Raw genomic sequence first — 13,114 nt, forward strand, 5'->3', positions numbered from 1 at the left:
TAGTATTTTCCCCACTTTGGCAAGGAAACCAAGTCCACCCAATGAGGAAAATGCATTTGTTTCAACAAATGGCATTGGGAAAATTGAATATCCACATTTAAAAAAAAAAAATTGGAGAGAGAAAAAAAGATGGCGGCCAAGTAACAGCTTCTGTGCAGTCGGGCACAGTGAGAGTGGCAAGAAAAGACTCTGGCCAGTGGGTTTTGCCCAGAGGCTTCCCTTTGGTGACACAGAAAGCCAGTGAGAGACTTCTGAACCCCACAAGGAAGACAGAAACGGTGGAAAATCTGGCAAGTGGTAGGTGCATTTGTTCCATCAGAGGCTGCCTGAAGCTGTACCCATAGCAACAGTGAGACTGCAAGCAGGAAAAGCCTTACCTGTGGGCTGTTTTGGTTTTCTTGGACTTGGGCACTCAATTGAACTGCCTTAGGAGAGCTTGGGCTGGTCTGTGCAGATGACTTTGGGCATTGTCTGGGGCCACAGTCTGAGTCACTAAGCCAGAAGGGAGATAATATCATTCAGCTGTGGGCTGCCCGCAAAGCTGCTGTGAGAGAGCTGCCCCTGTGTGTTGCAGGGCGGAGATCAGCCAGGAGACCTTGGGCAAGCAATCTAGTGACTGATCTGCCCAAAGGAGGGCACTGAGACACGGGGAAGTATGTAGTTCCAAGTGTGGCAGATTAACAGCCTTGGCCCTCAGGGACATAGTGGGAGTCTGGACTTGGTGCACTGGATAAGCAGACAGCCACACCAGGAGAGATCCCAAGGACAAGTGCTTTCCTTGGAAAGCTTCTGCTTGGCCAAGGTTCATAGTTTGAGTGTCTTTCAAGTGAGCCGAGGACATTTTAGGGCTCCCAAGCCTGCGGGGTCTTAGAGATCAGCAGAGGCCTCCAGTCTCCATCTCATACAGCTGTATCAACATTGTGATTAACATCTTATACCTCAGAAGATCGCGTGTTGCCCAGACAATATTCAGCAAGATATATATACTATTTGGTTCTTTGGTTTGGGGGTTTGAGGGCATTTGGGGTTTTTTCTTTTTTTGTTGTTGTTTGTTCGGTTTTTTCCTTAATTTCAACATTTATCCCTGGCATTTTTCTTGTTTTTTTTGTTTGTTTATTTGTTTTTTTCCACTATCCTAGTTTAAATACAATTTTTCATTTTTGCCTTCTTTAACAATTAGAATTTCATTTTTGCCAGTGTTATTGCCCCTATTATTTATTTATTTTCCTCCGATATTACCCCATAAGGGTTCTTGCTTGTTTGCTTTGGTTTGATTCATAGTATTTTTGGCTTTCCTCTCTATCTAGTGAAGGTGGGGTTCTGCGTTTGATCCAGCAGGCAAAGAGCTGTTGACCTCAAGGGAATCACCCAAGCCAGCACCCCCAGAGGTTGGGGGTCTTTAAGGTTGGGTCATAGTACCCTACTATATACCTATATTACTCCTGTTTTTCTCTTTCAGTGCCTTTTTTTTTTTGTCAATATTTTCTTTTACTCACCCCCTCTTCTTTCTCTTTTTTCTTTCTTTTTTCCCTTCTTGCTCTTCATTTTTCTCATCCTTCTGGTCCCCTACCAAAAGAACTCATTAAAACTTTAAAGAGCAAGAAGAAGTGAAAGAATAATTAGGGTAAGGAAACAGATACAAAAAAGCACTCATGAAGAGGAATCACAGAAAAATCCTGGTAACACGAAATACCAGTTCAGAGTAACCCCTTCTAGGGATCGCAAGGTAGCTACAGCAGAGGCCTCCTCCTATAAAGAAATGTTAGAAATGAAAGAAGGGGAATTTAAAATACACATTATGAAAACAATGAAAGAAATTTCTGAGAGAGTGGAAAACGATCAAAAAACAATGAAGGAAATTGCTGAGAAAGTAGAAAATAACTAAAAGGAAATGCAAAAACAGAATCAAATAAGAGATGAAAGATGATACAAAGAATATAAAAAGGATATAGCAGAGCTGAAGCAACTGAAGCAGTCAATTAGGGAACTTAAGGATGCAATAGAAAGTATCAACAACAGATTAGATCATGCAGAAGAAAGAATCTCAGAGGTAGAGGATAAAGCTCTTGAGATAACACAGATGGTTAAAGAGGCAGAAAAGAAGAGAGAGAAAGCAGGACATTCACTGGCAGAATTATGGCACTCTATGAAGTGTTAAAACATACAAGGTATAGGTATCCCAGAAGGGGAAGGGTAATGCCCCAGAGGAATGGAAGCCATTCTAGATAATATTACAAATGAAAATTTTCCAAATATCACCAAACATTCTGACATACTCCTTTCAGAGGGATATCGGTCCCCTGGTCATCTCGATTCAAATAGAGCTTTTCCAGGGCACATTGTGATGAATCTATCTAAAGTCAAAACAAAAGTAAAGATTTTGCAAGCTGCCAAGAATAAGCACCAACTGACCTTCAGGGACAAACCCATCAGGGTCACAGCAAACTTCTCTAATGAAACTTTTCAGGTCAGAAGACAATTGTCATCTGTCTTTAATCTACTTAAACAAAACAACTTCCAGCCCAGAATTTATATCCCTCTAAGCTAGGCTTTAAAATTGATGGAGAAATAAAATCTTTTATTGATATGCAAACATTGAGGAAATTTGCCACAACAAGACCAGCCTTACAGGAAATATTTCAACCTGTTCTACACAGTGACCATCACAATGGACCTTCAGCAAAGTAAACACCCAGAAATTAAAGGACAGAACCTAGGTTCCACAGTGATTCAAAAGACAAAACTAAGCAATGGACTTTCACAAAATAAGATGAATAGAATGCTACCACACTTATCAATTATCTCAATAAATGTCAAAGGCTTAAATTCCCCACTGAAGAGACATAGATTGGCTGATTGGATTAAAAAACACAAGCCATCTATTTGCTGTCTACGGGAAACACACCTAGTTTTAAAAGACAAATTAAAACTCAGAGTTAAGGGTTAGAAGATAATTTTTCAGGTAAACACAATTCAGAAGAAAAGAGGGGTTGCGATTTTATTTTCAGATACATGTGGATTTAAAGCAACTAAAGTCAAAAGAGACAATGATGGTCACTTTATTGGTCAAGGGAAAAATACAACAAGAAGACATTTCAATTCTAAATATTTATGCACCCAATTTAAGTGCTTCCAGATTCTTGAAACAGACTTTGCTTAGTTTGAACAATATGATATCCTCTAACATTATAGTAACAGGGGAATTTAATACCCCTCTCTCAGAGCTGGACAGATTCTCTAAACAGAAATTAAACAAAGATGTTAGAGATTTAAATGAGACCCTAGAATAACTGTGCTTGATAGATGTATTTAGAACTCTCCATCCCAAAGATAAAGAATATACATTCTTCTCATAGTCTGATGGAACATTCTCCAAAATTGATCATCTCCTAGGACACAAAACAAATTTCAACAGAATAAAAAGAATTGAAATTCTACCTGGCATCTTCTCAGACCATAAGGCACTAAAAGTGGAACTCGACTCCAACAAAAATGCTCAACCTCACACAAAGGCATGGAAGTTAAACAACCTTCTGCAGAATGACAGTTGGGCGCGGGAAGAAATAAAAAAGAAAATCATTAACTTCCTTGAGTATAACAACAATGAAGACACAAGTTACCAAAACCTATGGGATACAGCAAAAGCAATCCCGAAGGAAAAAATTTATCTCTTTAGAAGCCTACATTCGAAAAACAGAAAGAGAGCACATCAACAAACTCACAAGCCATCTGATGGAATTGGAAAAAGAAAAATCTAAGCCTACACCAAGCAGAAGAAAAGAAATATCCAAAATTATCAGAGATTAATGAAATTGAAAACAAAAGAATCATTTCAAAAATTTATGAAATAAGGAGTGGGTTTTTTAAAAAAATAAATAAAATAGATAAACCTTTGGCTAGACTAACTAGAAATAAAAAAGTGAAATCTCTAGTAACCTCAATCACAGGAGTGGAGAAGTATGAATCCTATGTACTCAATTTTTATTTGAAGACAATTAATGACAGGGTGGGGCATGGGGGAAGGGGAGAGCAGACAGAGAAGGAGGGAAGGGCTGAGGGAGAGGAAAAGAAGGAAAAAAAGAACAAGAAAAGAAAAGAAAATAGTGACTAATTTTCACATAAATTTGTTTTAATTTTGACCAAAGTATATTGCTTAAACATTAATTTTTAACTCAACATGTTAATATTTTTTTTAGCATATTGTATCCTCATTCATAAGTGACATATGTTTGTAATTTCTCCTTTATAATAATGTATTTTCTCCAACTTTAATATCAGGTGTATCCAGATCAAGTAGAATGATTTTGATATATTTCTTCTTTTTCTATTGTCTATAAAATTTAGCATGATCTGCTTTTTGAAATTATCTTTTACTTTTATTTATAAATATTACCTGTCTATTGTTTATACTTAAAAAAAATAATAAGACATTAACTGATGACTCCATACTGAATCTCAGATTCAAAGCATACTATCATAGACATACTCTTATTTGACAATGTGAATGTTACTTTCTTTGCATTATTATTATTATTATTGCTCAATATTTCAATGAAGCAATTGTCTGATTCTTTTTCTGAATGCATTTATGTTCCTTTGTTCTTTAAAAAAAAAATGAAACAGGACATTTACCTGACAATAGATAGAAAAACTAAGTCAAATTGAATGAAATACCTAAATGTAAGACCTGAAACTATAAAACTATTGAAATAAAGCATAAGGGAAAACTTCATGTTGAATTTAGCAGTGATTTCTTGGATATGACATCAAAAGCACAAACAACAAAAGAAAAAAGTTGGTAAGTTGGACCTCATCAAAATGAAAAACTTTTGTGCACCAAAGGACACTATCAAGAAAGTACAAGGGCAGCATGCAGAATTGGAGAAATGTTTGTAATCACAATCTCATAAGAAATAAATAACTCCTACAATTTAACAAAGGAATAAAACACTCAACTAAAAATAGAGCAAAGGTCTGGAATAGGCATTTCTCCAAAGATATCCAAATAGATAAAAAGCACATGAAAAGGTACTCAGCATCAGTAATCGTTAGGGAAATGGAACTCAGAGGCACGTGTTACATTTATTAGGAAAGCTTTTTGTTTTTGAAACAAGCAAAATTATGTTGGAAAATTATGTGAAGAAATTAGAAACCTCATGCATCATTGGTGGGTTAAATGGTACAACCACTGTGGAATTGGTACAGATGCTTCTCAACTTACAATGGAGTTATGTCCTGACAAACCCATATTAAGTTGAAAATATTATAAGTCAAAAAAAGCATTTAATACTCCAATTAAACTCATCAAAAAGTAAAAAAACATAAGTTAAATCATCTTAAATCCAGATGCTCCTTGACTTATAATGGAGTTACACCCTAATAAACCTATTGTAAAGTCAGAAAATCATCCTAAGTCTCAGACTGTTAAATGTCTTACCACAACAAATAAGTAAGCAAGAAGATGGTTATGTTAATTAGTTAGATGTGAATATTGTACATTATATATCAAATCAGCACATTGTACCCCATAAATGTATTAATGTACACAGATATGATTTAATAAAGGAAAAAGAAAGAAATGAAGCCAAAAAAGTCTCAGACTATTGGTATACTTATTCCTCAAAAAATTAGACATTGGATTAATATATGACCCAGGAATTCCACTTTTGAATGTATACTCAAAAGAAATAAAAGCAGACATTTAGCCACGTTTGTATACCCATGTTCATAGTAAGGTTACTCTCAATAGCCAAAGAGCAGAAAACCTTAAGTGTCAATCCACTGATGAGTTGATAAACAAAATGTGGCATGTATATATGGGATATTATTCAGCTTTAAATAGGAAAGAAATTTTTACACATGTGGCAACATGGAAGAACCTTGAAGTCATTAAACTAAGTGAAATAAGTCAGTCACAAAAGGACAAATCTCATATGAACTCACTTTTATGAAGTACCCAGAATAGTGAAATTTATAGAGGCAGAAAGTGGAATGGTGAATGCCAGAGGACAGGGGAAGGGAGACACAACAAGTAGTTATTTAATGAGAACAGTATGTTCACTGAGGACAATGAGAATATTCTGGAGATGCAGAATGGGTGAATATTCACACAGCAATATAAATGTACTTAATACCAGGGAACTATGGACTTAAAAATGATTAAAATGTTACATTTTATCTTATGTGCATTTATTCTAATGTAAAGGTAAAAGAAAATTGAAATATAAAAGTATTCCGTAGTTGGATTTCTAAATACATTTTAAGAAAATTTAAGCTGGTTCCTGTGCCTTTGCAGAGCAATTGAAGCAATTGTCTTAAATTATTGTATAGCCCCTGATTGTTGGTAAAGGGAAATTTAGAAAAATAAATTATTTTTAAAACTATAATTTGGAATCAATAGTTTATACTGATGCAATAGCATATAATTTATATTAGTATTTAATTGTTGGAATGTACTAAATGTAATACTTGAAATTGCTGATGCAATTAACACCACAATCATTTCCATCATTTGTATTTTATATAGGGCTGCCTCCGACAAAGTTCCCAAGAGATATTCAATATTATCCTAATTTAATGAAGAGGAAAAAGAAATATAGAACAGAAATAATAAACGGCACATAGGGTTTGATATTGATGCTTTGTCTAATGACTGCCAATTTAGAATCTTTTTCTAAGATTTCTAATATTTTAATATCTAATATTTACATAAATATATTTAAATAATATTTAAATAAATATTTAAAATATTTAATATTTTAATATTTCTAATTTTAATTATTTTAATCAATGACATTACTCAAATAAAATCAGGGACCTGCCCCTGAAAGGGTAGCAGCTTTAGCCAATATATATCTATTTCAATAATATTCTTGGGACATTTTTTCTTATATAAAAATAAATCCAAATAGGTTATTTTTGTCTTTTTTATTTTTTTACCCACTGAAATAGCTATAAGTAACTTATTTTAAGCCCATCTAAAAATATTTCTCTTGCCTTGATTAATGTCCTCTTAAACTTGTGCAATCTAGGCATAAGTATTTATGACATTATACACAGGAGGAAAGAGCAAGCAAGAAAAATTCTGATGATGGTTTCAGAACCTACACTACATCCTACATGAAAGGAAAGAAGATGCATGAACTTGTATTGACTGTCTCTACATATTGTAACCTAGATTATATCAGGATTTAAATCTACTGGATTTAACCCTAATAATAAGCTTTTCAGGTTATTATTACCACTGGCATTTTATAGATGACAAAACTGAGATTCAGAGATGTTGAATGAACATCCCTAGATACTCAGCTGTTAAGGTACACACACACACACACACACATTCATAAATAGAGTTCACATATATGTGTATCCATATACATACATGTATGTTACACATATATTAGTAAATATAAATTTATATAAACTTTTCAAAATGCATGGTGTAGCTTGATCCTCAAATATTTTTAAGCAATAAATCTGAAATAATGTTGGTTCATTTTTTACTCACCCAAAACAAAAATAAAAACAAAAGAAACAAAGAAAAAAGACATTAAAATTACTAAAATAGAAATTTTATATAGGTGATAAGTGTTGAGAAAGTATACACAAGTTTTTAAGCACAAATATGATTATTTTAATGTTTAAAATTTAATATTTCCTGTGCTGCTCTTTAAAGTTAAAAATGAGATACTGATAAAAGCCACATTTTATTGTTTTATATGTTTATAGAAGGCTTAGATTTATCAAATATAGTCTCAGAGTGAATCAAAGAATGTGAAGAGAGTTATTCATTACTGCACAGTGGCCTAGTGACAGAGTTGAGAACCAAGGCAGTGTCCTCTCAAGTCTAGATAATTAGGATGGTGCCTGTGGCTCAAGGAGTAGGGCCCTGGTCCCATATGCCAGAGGTGGTGGGTTCAAACCTAGCCCCGGCCAAAAACCAAAAAAAAAGTCTAGATAATTCATTTTGCCACTGACGCACAGATTTTGTTCTTATAGTCTCTTTACTTTTGATTAAAACTATTCTCAAAAAAAGACCATTACTTACGGGAGGCAGAGCAAGATGGCAGCCGAGTAACAGCTTCCTTGCATCTGGGCACCGTGAATCTGGGGAGATAGGACTCCAGGCATCTCTGGCTGGTGGGAACTGCCTAGCATCACTCCTATGAGGATACAGGGAGTCAGCGAGAGACTTCTGGACACCAAGAGGAGGACTAAAACAGTGGAAAACTGGCAAGTGGTCGCGTGTGTTCAATCCGTCTAAACCCACCCACAACTGTAAGTTCAGTAGCAGCGAGACTGCAAACCAGAAAGGCCTTACCTGTGAACTGTTTTGATGTCCTTGGACTTGGCAATGAGTTGAACTGCCCTGGGGAAGGCCTGAGCGGGAGTGCAGAGAAATTTGGCCGTTGTCTAGGGCCCCAGTCTGAGCCGCTGAGCCAGATGGAGCTAAAGTGTTTGGCGGTGGGTCACACGGAACCATTGCCAGTGATCTGCCCCGGCAAGCTCTGCCCTCAGGGTCGCAGAGCTAGAAAGGGTGGGAGCTTGTAACCCAGCAACCAAGTAGACTAAGGGTGGGGTCTGAGCCGCCTTGCAGCCCTAACCCTCAGGGGCAGAGTGAGACTGGTTTTGGCACACTGGGTAAGTGGATAGCCACTTCAGCAGTGATTCCAGCGAGAAAGCTGGGAAAGCTTCTGCTCAGCAAGTTTACAAGTTCAAAGTGCCTTTTAAGTGGGCTGAAGGGAGATTTAGGGTGTCTACCTGCTGGGGTTTGAGAAATCAGCAGCCTCCAGTCGTATCAGAACTGTGACTAAAATCTCATACCCCAGAAGACCACGAGTTGCCCAGACAATAATCACTAACATATACAAACTGCTTTGTTTTTGGTTGTGTATTTTTTTCTTTTTTTTTGTTTGGTTGGGTTTTTTTTTGTTTGTTTATTTTGATGTTGTTGATGTTCTTTTGTTTTTTAATTTCAATCTTTTCCATACAGATCCCTTTTTCTTTCTCAATTTTTCTAGTTTAATTATAATTTCCCATTGCTGCCTTTTTCAATAACTAGAACATCATTTTTGCTAGTGTCTCTACCGCTATCATTTGGTTTTTCACCCAATTTTATCCCTGTAAAGTTTTCTGTTTGCTTGTTTTGGTTTGATTTATAGCATTTTTGTCTTTCCTCTCTACTTGGTGGAGGTGGGGTACTGTGTCTGATCAGGTTAGCAAAGAGCTGCTGACCTCAAGGCAAACACCCAACTGGGCACCCCCAGAAGGTGGGGTTTTTTAAGGTTGTGTCAAAGTACCCTACTGTACACCTATATTGCCCTGTCTCCCTCTTTCTGTACCTCTCTTCTTTTTGTCAATATTTCTTATACCCACCCCCTCTCCTTTCTCTATCTTTCTTTTTTTTCTTATCACTTGGTCCTCTTTTCTTTCATCCCTTTTTTGCTCCTCAAGCTTCTCACCCTTCTGGTCCTGTAACCCTTAGTCCACAGGCATGAGAACTTAAAGAGCAAGAGGAAGTGAAAGGAAAATTAGGGCAAGGAAACAGATAAAAGAAATCACTCATGAGGAAGAATCAGCAGAAAACTCCAGGCAATATGAAGAACCAGTCCAGAACAACCACGCCAACGGACCATGAGGTAGCTACTGCAGAGGATTCCACCTATACAGAAATGTTAGGAATGACAGAAAGGGAATTTAGAATACACATGTTGAAAACAATGAAAGAAATGATGGAAACAATGAAGGAAACTGCTAATAAAGTGGAAAATAACCAAAAGCAAATCCAAAAACAGAATCAAATCAGAGATGAACGATATGAAGAATATAAAAAGGATATAGCAGAGCTGAAGGAAATGTAACAGTCAATCAGGGAACTTAAAGATGCAATGGAAAGTATCAGCAACAGGTTAGACCATGCAGAAGAAAGAATTTCAGAGGTAGAAGACAAAGTTCCTGAGATAACTCAGATAGTAAAAGAGGCAGAAAAGAAGAGAGAGATAGCAGAACGTTCACTGTCAGAATTATGGGACTTTGTGAAGCGTTCCAACATACGAGTTATAGGAATTCCAGAAGGGGAAGAAGAATGCCCCAGAGGAATGGAAGCCATACTACAGAATATTATAAAAGAAAATTTCCCAATATCACCAGAGATTCTGACACAATGCTTTCAGAAGGATATCGGGCACGAGGTTGCCTCAACTCTAACCGAGCTTCTCCAAGACACATTGTGATGAACCTGTCCAAAGTCAAGACAAAAGAAAAGATTCTGCAAGCTGCCAGGAGTAAGCGCCAGTTGACCTACAGGGGCAAATCCATCAGAGTGACCGCAGACTTCTCTAATGAAACATTCCAAGCAAGAAGACAATGGTCATCTACCTTTAATCTACTAAAACAGAACAATTTTCAGCCCAGAATTCTGTACCCTGCTAAGCTAAGCTTCAGAATTGACGGAGAAATCAAATCATTTACGGATATACAAATTTGAGGAAATTCACCACAACAACACCGGCTCTACAAGAAATACTTCAACCTGTTCTGCACACTGACCATCACAATGGATCAGCAGCAAAGTAAGAACTCAGAAATCAAAGGACAGATCCTAACCTCCACACTGATGCAAAAGATAAAACTAAGCAATGGACTCTCACAAAATAAGATGAATAGAACACTACCACACTTATCAATTATCTCCATAAATGTTAATGGCTTGAATTCCCCACTGAAGAGACATAGATTGGCTGACTGGATTAAAAAACACAAGCCATCCATTTGCTGTTTGCAAGAAACACACCTGGCTTCAAAGGACAAATTAAAGCTCCGAGTCAAGGGTTGTAAGACAATTGTTCAGGCAAATGGAATTCAGAAGAAAAGAGGAGTTGCAATCTTATTTCCAGATACATGTGGATTTAAAGCAACTAAAGTCAAAAAAGACAAAGATGGTCACTTTATATTGGTCAAGGGAAAACTACACCAAGAAGACATTTCAATTCTAAATATTTATGTACCCAATTTAAATGCTCCCAGATTCTTGAAGCAGACCTTACTCAGTCTTAGCAATATGATATCTGATAATACCATCATAACAGGGGACTGTAACACACCTCTTACAGAGCAGGACAGATCCTCTAAACAGAAGTTAAACAAAGATATAAGAGATTTAAATGAGACCCTATAACAACTATGCTTGATAGACGCATATAGAACACTCCACCCCAAAGACAAAGAATACACATTCTTCTCATCACCCCATGGAACATTCTCCAAAATTGATCATATCCTGGGACACAAAACAAATATCAACAGAATCAAAAGAATTGAAATTTTACCTTGTATCTTTTCAGACCATAAGGCACTAAAGGTGGAACTCAACTCTAACAAAAATGCTCGACCACACCCAAAGGCATGGAAATTAAACAATCTTCGGTTGAATAACAGATGGGTGCAGGAAGAAATAAAACAGGAAATCATTAACTTCCTTGAGCATAACAACAATGAAGACACAAGCTACCAAAACCTGTGGGATACTGCAAAAGCAGTTTTGAGAGGAAAATTCATCACTTTAGATGCCTACATTTGAAAAACAGAAAGAGAGCACATCAACAATCTCACAAGAGATCTTATGGAATTGGAAAAAGAAGAACAATCTAAGCCTAAACTCAGTAGAAGAAAAGAAATATCCAAAATCAAATCAGAGATCAATGAAATTGAAAACAAAAGAATCATTCAGAAAATTAATGAAACAAGGAGTTGGTTTTTGAAAAAATAAATAAAATAGATAAACCATTGGCCAGACTAACGAGGAATAGAAACGTAAAATCTCTAGTAACCTCAATTAGAAATGATAAAGGGGAAATAACAACTGATCCCACAGAGATACAAGAGATCATCTCTGAATACTACCAGAAACTCTATGCCCAGAAATTTGACAATGTGAAGGAAATGGATCAATATTTGGAATCACACCCTCTCCCTAGACTTAGCCAGGAAGAAATAGACCTCCTTAACAGACCAATTTCAAGCACTGAGATCAAAGAAACAATAGAAAAGCTTCCAACTAAAAAATGCCCTGGTCCAGATGGCTTCACTCCATAATTCTATCAAACCTTCAAGGAAGAGCTTATTCCTGTACTGCAGAAATTATTCCAAAAAACTGAGGAAGAAGGAATCTTCCCCAACACATTCTATGAAGCAAACATCACCCTGATACCAAAACCAGGAAAAGACCCAAACAAAAAGAAGAATTTCAGACCAATCTCACTCATGAATATAGATGGAAAATTTCTCCACAAAATCCTAGCCAATAGATTACAGCTTATCATCAAAAAAGTCATTCATCATAATCAAGTAGGCCTCATCCCAGGGATGCAAGGCTGGTTTAACATATGCAAGTCCATAAACGTTATCCACCATATTAACAGAGGCAAAAATAAAGACCACATGATCCTCTCAATAGATGCAGAAAAAGCATTTCATAAAATCCAGCATCCTTTTCTAATTAGAACACTGAAGAGTATAGGCATAGGTGGCACATTTCTAAAACTGATTGAAGCTATCTATGACAAACCCACAGCCAATATTTTACTGAATGGAGTAAAACTGAAAGCTTTTCCTCTTAGAACTGGAACCAGACAAGGATGTCCTCTGTCACCTTTACTATTCAACGTAGTGCTGTAAGTTCTAGCCAATACAATTAGGCAAGACAAGGAAAGAAATGGAATCCAAATGGGAGCAGAGGAGGTCAAACTCTCCCTCTTTGCTGACGACATTATCTTATACTTAGAGAACCCCAAAGACTCAACCACAAGACTCCTAGAAGTCATCAAAAAATACAGCAATGTTTCAGGATATAAAATCAATGTCCACAAGTCAGTAGCCTTTGTATATACCAATAACAGTCAAGATGAGAAGCTAATTAAGGACACAACTCCCTTCACCATAGTTTCAAAGAAAATGAAATACCTAGGAATATACCTTACGAAGGAGGTGAAGGACCTCTATAAAGAAAAGTATGAACTCCTCAGAAAGGAAATAGCAGAGGATATTAACAAATGGAAGAACATACCATGCTCATGGATGGGAAGAATCAACATTGTTAAAATGTCTATACTTCCCA

Source organism: Nycticebus coucang, chromosome 20 (genome assembly GCF_027406575.1).
Source record: "Nycticebus coucang isolate mNycCou1 chromosome 20, mNycCou1.pri, whole genome shotgun sequence".
Lineage (NCBI taxonomy): Eukaryota > Metazoa > Chordata > Mammalia > Primates > Lorisidae > Nycticebus > Nycticebus coucang.